The sequence below is a fragment of the Heterocephalus glaber genome, unplaced genomic scaffold (genome assembly GCF_053883595.1).
Source record: "Heterocephalus glaber isolate CG9 unplaced genomic scaffold, H.glaber_assembly_v1.0 deba00000470, whole genome shotgun sequence".
NCBI classification, from domain to species: Eukaryota; Metazoa; Chordata; class Mammalia; order Rodentia; family Bathyergidae; genus Heterocephalus; species Heterocephalus glaber.
This window is the reverse complement of record NW_028258145.1, coordinates 15319831-15333821: the sequence shown is the minus strand read 5'-3', so window position 1 is coordinate 15333821 and position 13991 is coordinate 15319831. Positions and strand designations below refer to the sequence as shown.

Here is a 13991-nt window from a genome sequence, read left to right as displayed (position 1 = left end):
TTCCACTTGTTGACTGTTTGTGCTAGTTCATAGGCAACTGAGGTTTTGTTCATAAAATCTTTTCCTACACCGATATCTTCAAGAGTTCTACCTAACCTCTTTTCCAACTGGTTCAGCGTTTCTATTTAAATATTTAGACCTTTAAGCCATTTTGATTTTAGTTTAGTGCATGGTGAGAGATATAGGTCTAGTTTTAATCTTTGGCAAGTTGAAGCCCAATTTTTCCAGCACCATTTATTAAAGAGGCTATCTTTCCTCCAGTGAGGGTGTTTGGCTCCTTTGTTGAAGATGAGATGGCTGAGTTGGTCTGGTGTTGTTTCTGCACCTTCTAATCTGTTCCACTGGTCCTCAAGTCTGTTTCTTTGCCAATACCATGCTGTTTTATCAACAGTAGATTTGTTGTATAGTTGCAGGTTGGGGATTGTGATACCCCCTGCCATGTCTCTGTTACCTAGAATTGTTTTTGCTATTCTGGGTCTCTTCTTGTTCCAAATGAATTTTTGGATTGTTTTCTCGAGGTCTATGAAGTATGCTGCTGGGATCTCAATTGGAATTGCATTAAATCTATATAGCAGTTTTGGAAGTATGGCCATTTTCACTATATTAATCCTTCTTACCCAGGAGCAGGGGATGTCTGTCCATTTTCTGATATCATCTTCAATCTCTCTTTTCAGACTGCCATAGTTTTCAGAGAAGAGGTCTTTGATTTCTTTCATTAGGATGATTCCTAGGTATTTCAGTTTTTTGGATGCTATTGTGAAAGGAATTATTGGCCCTATTTCTCTCTCAGTGAGTCTGTCATTGGTGTAGAGGAAAGCTATTGATTTTTGTGTGTTGACCTTGTAACCAGCTACTTGACTGAATTTGGTTAAGTCTAGAAGACTTTTGGTGGAGTTCTTGGGGTCTTCTATATAGAGTATCGTGTCATCTGCAAATAATGACAATTTGACTTCTTCATTACCTACCTTTATTCCTTTTATTTCTTTTTCTTGTCTAATTGCCATGGCTAATGTTTCCAGAACTCTATTGAACAAGAGTGGTGATAGTGGACATCCTTGTCTTGTTCCTGATTTGAGTGTGAAGGATTTCAGTTTTTGACCATTTAGTATGATATTGGCTGTTGGTTTTTCATAGATGGCTTTTATCAGTTTGAGGTAGAGACCATCTATTCCAATTTTTTGTAGGGTTTTTATCATAAATCCATGTTGGATTTTGTCAAATGCTTTTTCTGCGTCTATGGAGATAATCACATGGATTTTGTCCTTGGCTCTGTTGATATAGTGCATTACATTGACTGATTTGCGTATGTTGAACCATCCCTGCAACCCTGGGATGAATCCCACTTGATCAGGGTGTATGATCTTCTCGATGATCTTCTGCATTGTGTTTGCCATTATCTTATTAAGGATTTTTGCATCTATTTTCATGAGTGAGATTGGCCTATAGTTCTCTTTTTCAGTTGGATCTTTCTCTGCTTTGGGGATCAAGGTGATGCTTGCTTCCAGGAATGAATTTGGGAGTATTGCTTCCCTTCAATTTCATTGAAGAGTTTAAACAGTAGTGGCACAAGTTCCTCTCTAAATGTCTTGTAGAATTCAGCAGTGAAGACATCAGGGACTGGGCTTTTCTTAGGTGATATGTTTTTAATTACATTTTCAATTACTTTGGTTGATCTTGAGTTGTTCAGAATTTTTAGGTCTTCTTTGTGCAACTTTGGTAATTCATATGTATCTAGGAATCTGTCCATTTCTTCTGTGTTGTCCATCTTATTGGTGAATAGGTTCTCAAAGTAGGTATTGATGATCCTCTGGATTTCTGCTGGGTCTGTTGTAATTTCACCCTTTTCATTCTTAATTGCATGGATTTGGGCCATTTCATTCCTTTTTCTGATAAGGTTGGCTAAGGGTTTGTCAATTTTCTTGATTCTTTCGAAGAACCAACTCTTGGCTTCATTGATTTTTTATATCATTCTCTTAGTCTCCATTGCATTGATTTCTCCTCTGATCTTTATAATTTCCTCCCTTGTATGAGCTTTGGGGTTGTCCTGCTCTTCTTTTTCTAGAAGCTTGAGGTTCAGCATCAGGTTGTTTAATCTGGCTCGTTCTGTTTTCCTAATATCTGTATTCACTGCTATGAATTTCCCTCACATGACTGCTTTCATTGTGTCTATAGATTCCGATATGTTGAATTGTCATTGAGATTTAACTGAAGGAACTGTATGATATTTTTCTTTAATTTCCTCTGTGATCCATTGGTTATTCAGAAGTGTGTTGTTCAATTTCCACATGTTTATGAAATTTTTCCAGTTTCATTTGCCATGGATCTCCAATTTCATCGCACTATGGTCTGATAATATACAGGGGATAACTTCAGTTGCTTTGCACTTACTTAAACATGTTCTATATGTGAGTATGTGGTCTATTTTTGAGAATGACCCATGTGCAGCTGAGAAGAATGTGTATTCTGATTTTGTGGGGTGGAAGACTCTGTAAACATCTGTTAAGTTCATTTGTTCAAGAGTTTGATTGAGTTCTAGTATTTCATTACTTATTTTTAGTCTAGTTGATCTATCTATTTGTGACAGTTGGGTGTTCAGGTCCCCCACTACAATTGTATTAGTGTATATATGACTTTGCATGTCCGGTAGTATTTGTTTTATATAGTTGGGTGCACTAGTGTTTGGTGCATATATATTTATGATTGTCATCTCTTCCTCTTGGATTCTTCCCTTTACAAGGATGTAGTGTCCTTCTTCATCTCTCTTAATCAGTGTTGGTTTGAAATCTACTTGATCTGCAAAGAGGACAGGTACTTCTGCTTTTTTCCAGGTCCTGGGCACAATATTTTGATGTATAAGCAAAGACAAAGAAAAGATAAAATGTTGACTGCCATTGATGAAAAAGTATTTCAACAGTTTAAACAAAACAATAGTAAATGGTTTTTTTTTTTTTTTAAAAGATGTCCTAAGAAGACCAAGGCACAATAAGTTAACATGTTTTCCATAATACATGCCGAATTATTTGATCCCATATCTATACAAGGTTTCTGTTTTAATTCTTAAATGTTGTGACAGCATGTGTAAAAACTGAGGTACGTTAGTTAACATCTTTTTATAGGTATTCCAAGAGGACTAATTTTTCTCTTCCAGTTTTCCATCTTCACCTCCTCCAAAGAATATCAAAGGGAATATTCCTAGAATGCAGCCGATGGACACTCCAACAGCTTTGCCATTAGGTTGTAAGACTCCATCTTGCCAGCAGACTCATTTTCTCTGGAGCCCTTACTGGCTCTGAAGAAGGTGCTTGGTTCTGAAAGGCCAAATGTGTACTAACACGTGTCTGCCCATGTCAACTTGCTTTGGTGTAATGAGGAATTGATCATCCTAACCTGGAAGCCAAAGCTTCAACATAACCTGTGAGTCCAAGTCCAGCTGAATCTGACACAAGATTTCCCAAAGCAGCGGCTGCCATCGTTGAAATTTCCCAAATAATTTCAACAGAACAACTCAATCTGGGCTCCTGCCACAATCATAATTGCATTATCCAAAAAGCCAAATCCTACGAAAAGTGTAGCATTGTGGAAGAATACATATCTCAGCTGTCCTGGGGAGGGTGGTTGAGCTTCCGATTTTTCTTGGGTGATGGTGAAGAGGTACAGCTCCTAGAGCAGGCAGCTGGCCTCGGTGGAGTGCAGGCTGTAGATAAAGCAGCACGCGCCTGGTGCAGTGTTCAGCATCTCCATGGGCTCCTTCTTGGGGTGTGTGCCCAGCCGCTGGGGCCCTTACCAGGACGGAGGGCGGAGCTTGGAGAAGTGGAGGCTGTGCTGGCTGGCCAGGATAGAGAACTTTACAGGGGAGGAGTCTGGGTTAGGGCATCATTTTTAACTCATAGAGCAAAACAACAGCCACAGTGGATATTGCAAGCAGGGATTGTTTTGATACAGAGAACTGTCACCTACACAATAGTCATTAAATAAGGGGTGCAGTTGTGGTTTTATGATTCTCTCCTTGCAGCCACAGTTTATTTGTCATTGAAGGTATAGACTCCTAACTCTGTGGTCCTCAGTTAAGTCTGGAAGCCCAGAGCTGAGGCCCTGGGACACTTAGCTCTCTATTGCACTTGACTGGTGATTTTCCAGTCCTCACCTCTGTCCAAGCATCTGTCTAAAGGCTCTGTGTATATTTAATCCTTCACTTCTGAATTCCAAATCTCACAAAAGTGTTCCTAAATGACCAGTTGTTCAAGAAACATAGGAGAGTAATGTTCTGAGTAATGTGCTTCCAGGTGAGCTGGTGATGATGAAGAAATGCTGAGATGCAGCCCAGTGTGGTTACTATTGCCTGAACTCTCAGAGGTGTGCTGGAGAGGTGATGGACAAGTCATACACATGGACCTTCATTCAAATATCAGCATGTCTGGGATTTAGCAAAGATGTCAATAAATCACACAGTGAAAAAAAAGGGGAGGGAGTTTAAAAAGCACAGCAGTCTTTTAACACTCAATGAGTAACTTTTAAAAATAAATAAATACAACATTTATCTTTCTTTGCCTTAATATGGAGATGTCTTGCTGCTCAATGTTTACCAGAAGCTATTGGCATCATCTATGCTGCAGATCACTGTTACAAGGTCAAAATAGCTGTGTTTGTTTAACCTCAGATGATGAGGATTTCCAGTTTAACAAGATAGCAGGTTTCTTGTATAAAGTCAGGAAATTCTTTTTAAAAATGAGTAGTGAAGCCAAGGTGATGATAATATTCATAATTTAAGAATTTCACGTTTGGAGTTATGTTATACACAGAAATTCTATTCTCATACAGAACTTTGTCACAAAACAGCTCATGAACACAAGTTAGATATAACCAAAATTATGGTCATTTTCACAACTTGGACCATTTAGTCGCCTCACTTACACATCCTTGGTGTAGTAAAAAGGAACAAATATGAAGCAAACTACATCCTCCCCTTTTTAACCACCCTCTGTGTGAGCTGATCCCAAACTCTCACATATGCAGATCGACAAGATAAAGTATTTTTCCACCTAAGAAAAACTCAGGTGCTAGCAGTCCTGATCATAAAATACCCTATGTGCCTTGTAAAATTGGCACCAAATAATAACTACCTGGAAATATTTGAGACATCAGAGGAGAGAGAACTACTCAGCAGGAAAAGGCCTTCTTTCTCCTTCTATCAGTGCCTTAATTGGTGCTCTAACAAACCACAGAGCTCTCACTGCCTTGAAGCAGTGAAAATTGTTTTACCTCAATGTTCTGGACATTTGAATTTTCACTGAACTAAAATTCAGAAGTCAGGAGGGCTATTTTCCTTCTGGAGTCTCCAAAGAATCCAATTTCCCCACTTCCAGAATACTACCACATTCCACATTCCATGGACACATCCCATGGTCACTCTGATATCCCTTTCCACTGTAATGCCTTCTCTGGTTGTGATTCTTTCCTTCACTATTACATGGACCCTTGAATTTACATTTGTCTGATCAGGTTAATTTCTTCCACTCTCAAAAATCCTGAGAGTAGCAACACTGACACCTACCTTCATTCTGATAAATGTGTATTTTTCATTTAGAGGAATGAAGGTAGGTTCCTATGTCTCCTGTGCAAATATCTACTCAAAATTGAAGACTTAAATGTAAGACCTGATACATAAAACTCCTAGAAGAAAACATAAAGGAAACTGATACAGGCAATGATTTTCTGAATAGGACCTTGATAACTCTGGAAACAAAAGCAAGACTAGACAAATGGGATTATATAAAATTGTGTTGTTTCTTCACAGCAAAGGAAACAATGGGCAGAGTGAAGACATAACCTACAGAATGGGTGAAGACCTTTCCCAGCTACTCATCTGAAGATTAATATCTGGAATATAGAAGGAACTCAAGAAATGTAAAAAAAAGCAAGTAATCCATTAACAAAGGACAAATGATCTCAAGTGAAGAAGTAGAAGTGTTAGTACAATGTGTGAAAAAATGTTTATGTTTTTCCATCAGAAAAATGGAAATTTATGAACATTGAAATTTCACTTCAAATCAGTCAGAATGGCTATTATCAAAAACTAAACAAAAACCAAAATAAAACAAAAGGGCTGTTGAGGAAATATAGTAAAAGCAACCTCTATGGAATGTTTTGTAGATGTAAATTAGTAAAGCTGTTATGGAAAACACTATGTGGGATCCGCAACAAACTAAATATATAGCTATTATAAGATCCAGGTTAAAAAAAAAAAAGATCCAGCTATACCACTTCTGAGTGTATACCCAGAGAAAATGAAGAAAGTAAGCAACATAGATACCTACATTTTTATATTTATTGTGGCAGTATTCACCCAGTCACTGCTCAGGAGTCAAGAAGTACATGGCAGAGGGATGCACCCAGGAGCTGCCCCTCACCCAAGGTGTGCTAGGCTGGCCTCTCCCTGGGGCCTCCATCCTCACCTGCTCTCTAGAAGCTGCAGATTGCAGAAGAGCTGCACCTGAGTCCTCAGGGACATGCTGGCAGGGGTTGTACCTCAGGGAAACTTCCTAGCTGACATGCTCTTGGGATGCTTTGTGGAAAGAATTGAGCTTAGAGGGCCTGGACTAATGCAGAGGTCATGCCTAACCTAATCAGGCTCTTATAATTGGAGGATGAAACAGATTTTTGTTGTGTTTATCAGGTCTGCCACCACTTGTCAGTCTTTCATGCTGATGAAGTTTTAGGGATATTATCAGATAATATCCCTAAACAAACAAATAATAATGTGAGTTCTTTTAATCCCTAGGTACAGCAGTGACCTGTAGTTTTGCATAATGTTGGGTTTCTGAGGGAAACACTCACTGAAGGAACACCTCATTATCCCTACATATGTGAAGTAGATTAGTTCACACTACACATAGAATAGCAACAGCCTAAGGCCATTACAAAATGATGTTGAATAAATCTAAGGTGGATCTGAGAAGGGCTCTATTCATTTCTAGAAAATAAAATAATTTGGTAGCCACAGAAATGTCTTAAATAGAGCATGAAATATTTTCCTGCCTCTAACAGAAACATTTGCTGTAAGTTGAAGACTTAATTCTAATAATCTATTTTGTGTTGTTTCCAAACAAGGGTATTCTACATAGTCTTACTATATCTATGAAATTATTTATCTATCTAAGCCTAGATTCATTTTATATGCTGACAATTTTCCCCACATATTCTCTGTAAGAAAATGTCCTCAGAAGAAACACATTTTTCATAGGCAAATCTGTGGTCTCCTGGTGTGACCTGGGACACCTGGGGACACTGGGCCTGTGCTGAGTTACTGAGATGAGACTGCTCTACATCTGTGCCTGTCCTGCCCAGCTCCTACTGATTTGCATGTCCCCAGACACAGACTTTTAATAGGCTGCTCTCACCCTGTGGAGGGGTCAGTCTCAGTCTGGACATAGCATGGACATGAGGGCCCCCGCTCACCTCCTGGGGCTCCTGCTGCTCTGGCTCCCAGGTAAAGTAAGACAGCTCTGTATTACACATTCAAGTGTGGTTGGTGCTGACTCTTCAGGGTAATCTTCTAACCTGATCAATCTGACAGATTTTTGGTTTTGTGTTTCTGATATCAGGTTCCAGATGTGACATCCAGATGACCCAGTCTCCATCCTCTCATTCTGCATCTATAGGAGACCCTGTCACCATCAATTGCAAGGCCAGTCAGAACATAGGTAGTATTTTAGCCTGGTATCAACAGTCACCAGGCAAAGCACCTAAACTCCTGATCTATGGTGCAAGCAATTTGGAATCCGGGGTCCCACCGAGGTTCAGTGGAAGTAGATCTGGGACAGACTTTACTCTCACCATCAGCAGCCTGCAGCTTGAAGATGTTGCCACTTATTACTGTCTACAGGGTTATAGTACCCCTCCCACAGTGATACACACCATGACATAAACCATCCAAGAAGCAGAAGTGTGAGGCTAGGCTGCACCAGCTGCTCCTTCGGATGCCTTCAACTACTGAGACTCTTTCTGAAATGAACTCATTCTTTGAAGGACACTGGGTACCATAACTTTCTTGTTGCTCAGCTCCCATTGCATAGACATTACGATATGCTCCTGATTCATTAAAGGGGTTTTCTTACAGGTAAACACAAGTTACAGTGGAATTTCCAAGTATAATTTGTTTTAATAGAGGGAACTGGTGTCTACACACTCATCCTTAACTGGCTAAGGGGTCTGGAAGTCATAAAACTTGTTCTACAAATAGGAAATTCTGTGGTCTTTCCCCAAAGGATTGAGCACATCTGTTACTGAAAGTACCAGCCCCTAACCCTGTGGTCCTCAGATTGTCTGGGAAACCTAGGTTTGGGTACTCATGCTCACGGCAGCCTGAAACCCTTAATCAGGTGATTCTCCAGCCACCACCTTTCTCCAAGCATCTGCTTGTGGCTGCTGGTGACTTCTGAATCATCGTTTTCTGATTTCTACAATCATGGGAGGACTCTCATTTGAGCAGTTCTGGATCATGGGGGCCCTGTTAGGAATTACAGTAATACCTTGATTCCTGAACTATTCTGTTTGTAAAGATTTTGGTTTGCAAACAAAAAGATTTAGCAATAAGTTGCTTCCCTTTTCAAACTCCTCATCAGTTGACAAACAATGGTCATATTCCCTACATACATACAAAAGACGTCCATCTTCCTCAAAATAGTAAAAAACAAATTAAGTTCATAAACTGAGGCACCACCATTCACAGGAAACCATTTAAGGAAAAAGGGATTCTGAGAAATAAGGCTCCCCAACTTTTCATCAGTTTTTAAGGAAACTGGCCCAGTATGTCCACTATCACTCAAACTCTCAGATTTGTCCTAGACAGAGGATGGACTGCAATATGCTTTCAATTGTTATCAGCAAGTCTAATATCATAGCTAAAAACTTCATGGAGACATATTATAAACATAAAGTGGGAAGTAACAGAAATGGTTCAACACTACTCTTTTAATGATCAAATAAATAAACTTAGTCTAAATTCATAATTGCAGGTGACAATTTCCTTTTTCTTAATAGGTCAAGGCCTGCTTTTCAAAATCAGTCCAGGATCCAGCAGTGTCATTTACACTGCAGTTTAAATTGCAAGACTGCAGTCTGTAGTTGACACCTACTGATCAGGGCCTGCATTGAAACAGGCTCTGTGCATTGTTAGAAAGCTCTGTTTATTTTTATTTTTAATTAATTTTATTGGTACATTTTAGGTATACAATATAATGACATTCATCATTGAAAATTTGCATTTACATAATCTCTCTTGGTTCTTACTTTTTCCCCCCTCCCCTCCATCCCTCCCTGTTTACAAAGACGTTGTTTCCATTTTTTCATTTTCTCATATTAATTGCAATCCCTTCTTTCCTTTCCCCTACCCCTCCCACTTCCCCTTCCCCTTGTCACCTTTTCTTCCTATTTCACATTATTTATTACACCTTTTAGTCCTTATCTACACTTTTAGTTTTACTGCAGTGCAGGCGCTATGTAGAAATGGACTAATTGTTACACACAAGCCTTACCACTAAGCTGACCTGGGATCTGTGTTCAAGGTTGTGACCCTCTGAGTTCAAAGAGGACTTTACTGAGAGCAGTAAGACAGAACATTACCAGCTTCCTCATGATTGGTAATTGTTGAAGACAGTGTAAGAACATCTGACTCACTGCCCATGAATCAGATTGGGACCACTGAGCCGGAACTAGGTTGACAGGAATCCTGATACCAGACACGCTGTTGTTTCCATTGTAAGTTGTCACTGGGCCTTTGTTGCCTTTAGAGTTGATGGCAACATTACCGCTTTAAAGATCCCATCAAGTCTTCTGTTTATGGAATAAAGATAACATCTTGCAGAAAATAAAATATATGAGAGAAAGGATATGATAATACATTGATTAAGCACTTGCTTATACCTAACAAACAGGTCAATTTTTGTGAACTACAGTATTTAAAAAATTCCTTAATGAGTGATATATGTAATTATTTATCCATAATTATAAGATAGTTTACTAGGCTTTTCCCCCAGTACCTATCTTCTATTTTTAACTTTAGTAAATATTTCTAAGTTGAAATCATTTAATTAATTTCATGAACTATGGAGAAGTTAATATTAATTATATAACAATGACGACAGACTTATGGATGCCATATTTTGTGTAGGAGAATATGGGCTTCCTCAGCTATTGCCTCTAGGGAAAAGAAACCAATGAATTAACTGGAAGGCAAGGCAAGGACTAAATTTTCCCCACTCTGAAGATGCTGTGAAATGATTGTGTGGCCTCTGACAACTTTAGTGGGACTCAGCATTGATTCTGGACTGAGAAAATAGACTGACACACATTATCTTCACTGAGGCCAGTTCATTGGTTAAGTGTAGGATCTCAGCCTTAATCTATGTTTCATGCTCACACTTTTCATCCTTTCCAGCTTCTAGTGACATGTAAAATTTTACTTAAAGATTATTAATTGGTGGGGTCAACTGAACTCCATCTGAATGAAGCTACACCAGTTCACTCTTTCATAAAGTTACTACTTTGCCTATATGAAAATCATAACAAGCTAAAATGTGTTATGTTTGAGATTATATGAAATTTAAATCTAAGTGATCAGGCACATTCCTAAGATAATGTGTGTCCTCTTAGTAGGGCAGCCACAGCACACTCACCAACATGGCATCTCAGACAGATCAGGAGGCAATGAAACAAGTATAAAATCCTTCAGAAAATACTTGTGTTACACATGGAAAGTTTTTGTTAACCTCAACTCCCTTTGAGTGAAAGGAGCACATGTTCTTGAGTACCAACCCAAGTTTTCCTGTGCTGATTTGCATGCAGACTCATTCCACATTGGTCTGGGCTTCTCCAACCACCCATTAAAGGTAGTTGACAGAAACTGTGTGAAGCAGTTTCTAATCCAGCCTGCAAGATGTGGTCAGAGGCTCTGCTGCTGTGGATGCTGCTGCTCCAGGCTCCAGGTGAGGGTGCAGGGAAGCACTCAGCATACTCATTCCAGCTATCTCTGCTCTCCATGTTTCCGATTGCGTGTTCACTGGAATTAAGGCATTTGTTGTAGGTTTTAAAATCTCCCAGTTTCTTTTTTTTCTATGATACCCTGACTGTGCTTACAGGTGGCACCAATGCAATAGCCCTATGTTTGGATAGTCTCAGTGCACTGGTGACCTTTGTTTATGTGTTTGTTTTCTTTCTAGGCTCTACTGGAGACATTGTCCTGACACAATCTCCAGTCTCCTTGGCTGTGCTTGCAGGGGAGAGGGTCACCATCTCCTGCACAGCCTCTGAGGGCATCAGTATTATGGGCATTAAGAGTGTTATGCAGTGCTATCAACAGAAACCAGGACAGGCTCCCAAACTCCTCATCTCCAGAGCATCCTATCTTGAGTCTGGATTCCTAGACCTGTTTAGTGGCAGTCAGTCTGAGACAGACTTCACCCTCACCATTCACCTTGTGGAGGCTGAGGATGCCACAGACTCTTACTATCACCAGGGTAAGGCGCTGCCTCCCACGTTGCTCTAGGTCTAAACAAAAGCCTCAAATGTGTGGCTGCTCAATGAGGTGAAATATCTCCCATGAATCACTTCACACATGCATCTTTTTTTTGTATATCCTTTTATTGGTACATTTTAGATATACAATATAATGACATTCATTACTAGAGATATGCACCTTTACATACTATCTTGGTTCTTAATTTTTCCCCTTCCCCTGATCTCCCTTCAACCCCTCCATCCCTCCCTGTTTACAAAGACTTTGTTTCCTTTTTTTCATTTTCTCATATTAATTCCATTCCCTTCTTTCCTTTCCCCTATCCCTCCCACTTCCCCTTCCCCTTATCCCTCCCACTTCCCCTTCCCCTTTGCCCCTTTTCTTCCTATTTCACATTATCTATTACACCTTTTAGTCCTTATTTACACTTTGTTTTTCACACTAGAGAAACTATTTGGTATTTACACATGTGCCCTATTTATTTCACTTAAGAGTATCACCTAAATGTTCATCAATTTAGCTATAAATGTCTCTAATTTCTCATTTTTGATGGCTGAGTAGTGCTCCATTTTATTAAAAAACACATTTTCTTGATCCAGTCTCCCGTTGATGGCCAATTGGGCTGCTTCCAAGTTTTAGCTATTACAAATTGTGCTGCTATAAACATGGGTGGAAATATATCACTGTGGTATGATCCTTTTAATTCTTTGGGGAAGATCCCCAGCAGGGGAATAGCTGGGTCACATGGGACTTCCAGTCCTAGTTCTTTGAGAAATCTCCATACTGATTTCCACAGCGGTTGCACCAGTCTACATTCCCTCCAGCAATGCAGAAGTGTACCTCTTTCCTCACAGCCCTGCCAGTATTTGTTATTGGTTGTTTTCATGATAGCAGCCATTCTTTCTGGAGTGAGGTGGAATCTCAGCATTGTTTTCATTTGCATCTCTAAAATGACCAGTGATGTTGAACATTTTTTCATATGCTTATTTGCTATTTCTACTTCTTTGTGTGAGAAATGTCTGTTCATTTCAGATGCCCATTTTTGGATTGGGTCTTTAAATTGGGGAGGTCTGATTTTTTTAAGTTCTTTATAGATTCTTGATAGTTTGCTTTCATATGAGGGAGAGCAGGTGAATATTTTTTCTGAAATTGTGGGTTGTCGGTTCACACTGCTGGTGGTTTCTCTTGCTATGCAGAAGCTTTTTAATAAGAAGAGAACCCACTTGTTGATGGTTTGTGCTAGTTCAGGGGCAACCAAGGTTTTGTTCATAAAATCTTTTCCTATACCAATGTCTTCAAGAGCTCTACCTAACCTCTCTTCCAGTTGGTTCAGCATTTCTGTTTTAATATTTAGATTTTTAATCCAATTAGTTTTTAGTTTAGTGCATGGTGAGAGATATAGGTCTAGTTTTAATCTTTGGCAAGTTGAAATCCAATTTCTCTAGCATCATTTAATATAGAGGCTATCTTTCCTCCAGTGAGGATTGTTGGCTCCGTTGCCAAAGACGAGGTGGCTGAGTGTGTCTGAAGTTATTTAGGCTTCTTCTAATCTGTTCCACTGGTCCTTGGGTCTGTTTCTTTGCCAGTATCATGCTGTTTTTATCACAGCAGCTTTGTAGTATTGATTCAAGTTGGGCGTTGTAATACCCCCTGCCATGTCTCTGTTGCCTAGAATTGCTTTTGCTATTCTAGGTCTCTTCTTGTTCCAAATGAATTTTTGGATTGTTTTCTCAAGGTCCATGAAGTATGCTGCTGGGATCTCAATTGAGATTGCATTGAATCTAGATACCAGTTTTGCAAGTATGGCCATTTGCACTATGCTGATTCTTCCTACCCAAGAGAAAGGGATGTCTGTCCATTTTCTGATATCATCTTCAATCTCTCTTTTCAGAGTGCTATAGTTTTCAGAGAAGAGGTCTTTATTTCTTTTGTTAGGTTGATTCCTAGGTATTTCAGTTTTTTGGATGCTATTGTGAAAGGATTTCTTTGCCCTATTTCTGTCTCAGTGAGTCTGTTGTTTGTGTAGAGGAAAGCTATTGATTTTTGTGAGTTGACCTTGATTCCAGCTACTTTACTAAATTTGGTTATTAAGTCTAGAAGACTTTTGGTGGAGTTCTTGGGGTCTTTTATATAGAGCATCATGTCATTTGCAAATAATGACATTTTGACTTCTTCATTTTCTATCTTTTTTCCTTTTATTTCTTTCTCTTATCTAATTGGTTTGGCTAATGTTTCCAAAACTATACTGAACAGGAGTGGTGATAGGGGACATCCTTGTCTTGTTCCTGACTTTAGTGTGGAGGTTTTCAGTTTTTGAGCATTTATTATGATATTGGCTGTTGGTTTTTCATAGACGTCTTTAATCAGATTGAGGTAGAGACTGTCTATTCCAATTTTTTGTAGGGTTGTTATCACAAATGCATGTTAGATTTTGTTGAATGCTTTTTCTGCATCAATTGAGATGATCATATGGTTTTTG

At 39.2% G+C, this 13991-nt stretch overlaps 1 pseudogene and 1 gene segment (V, D, J or C); both read right to left on the bottom strand.

Annotated features, from left to right (window-relative positions):
• The window catches only part of LOC101714356 (immunoglobulin kappa variable 4-1-like), a 411261-nt gene that overhangs the window by 261696 nt on the left and 135574 nt on the right, over positions 1-13991 (bottom strand).
• On the bottom strand, positions 3131-7515 carry LOC147829777 (transmembrane protein 65-like; annotated as a pseudogene).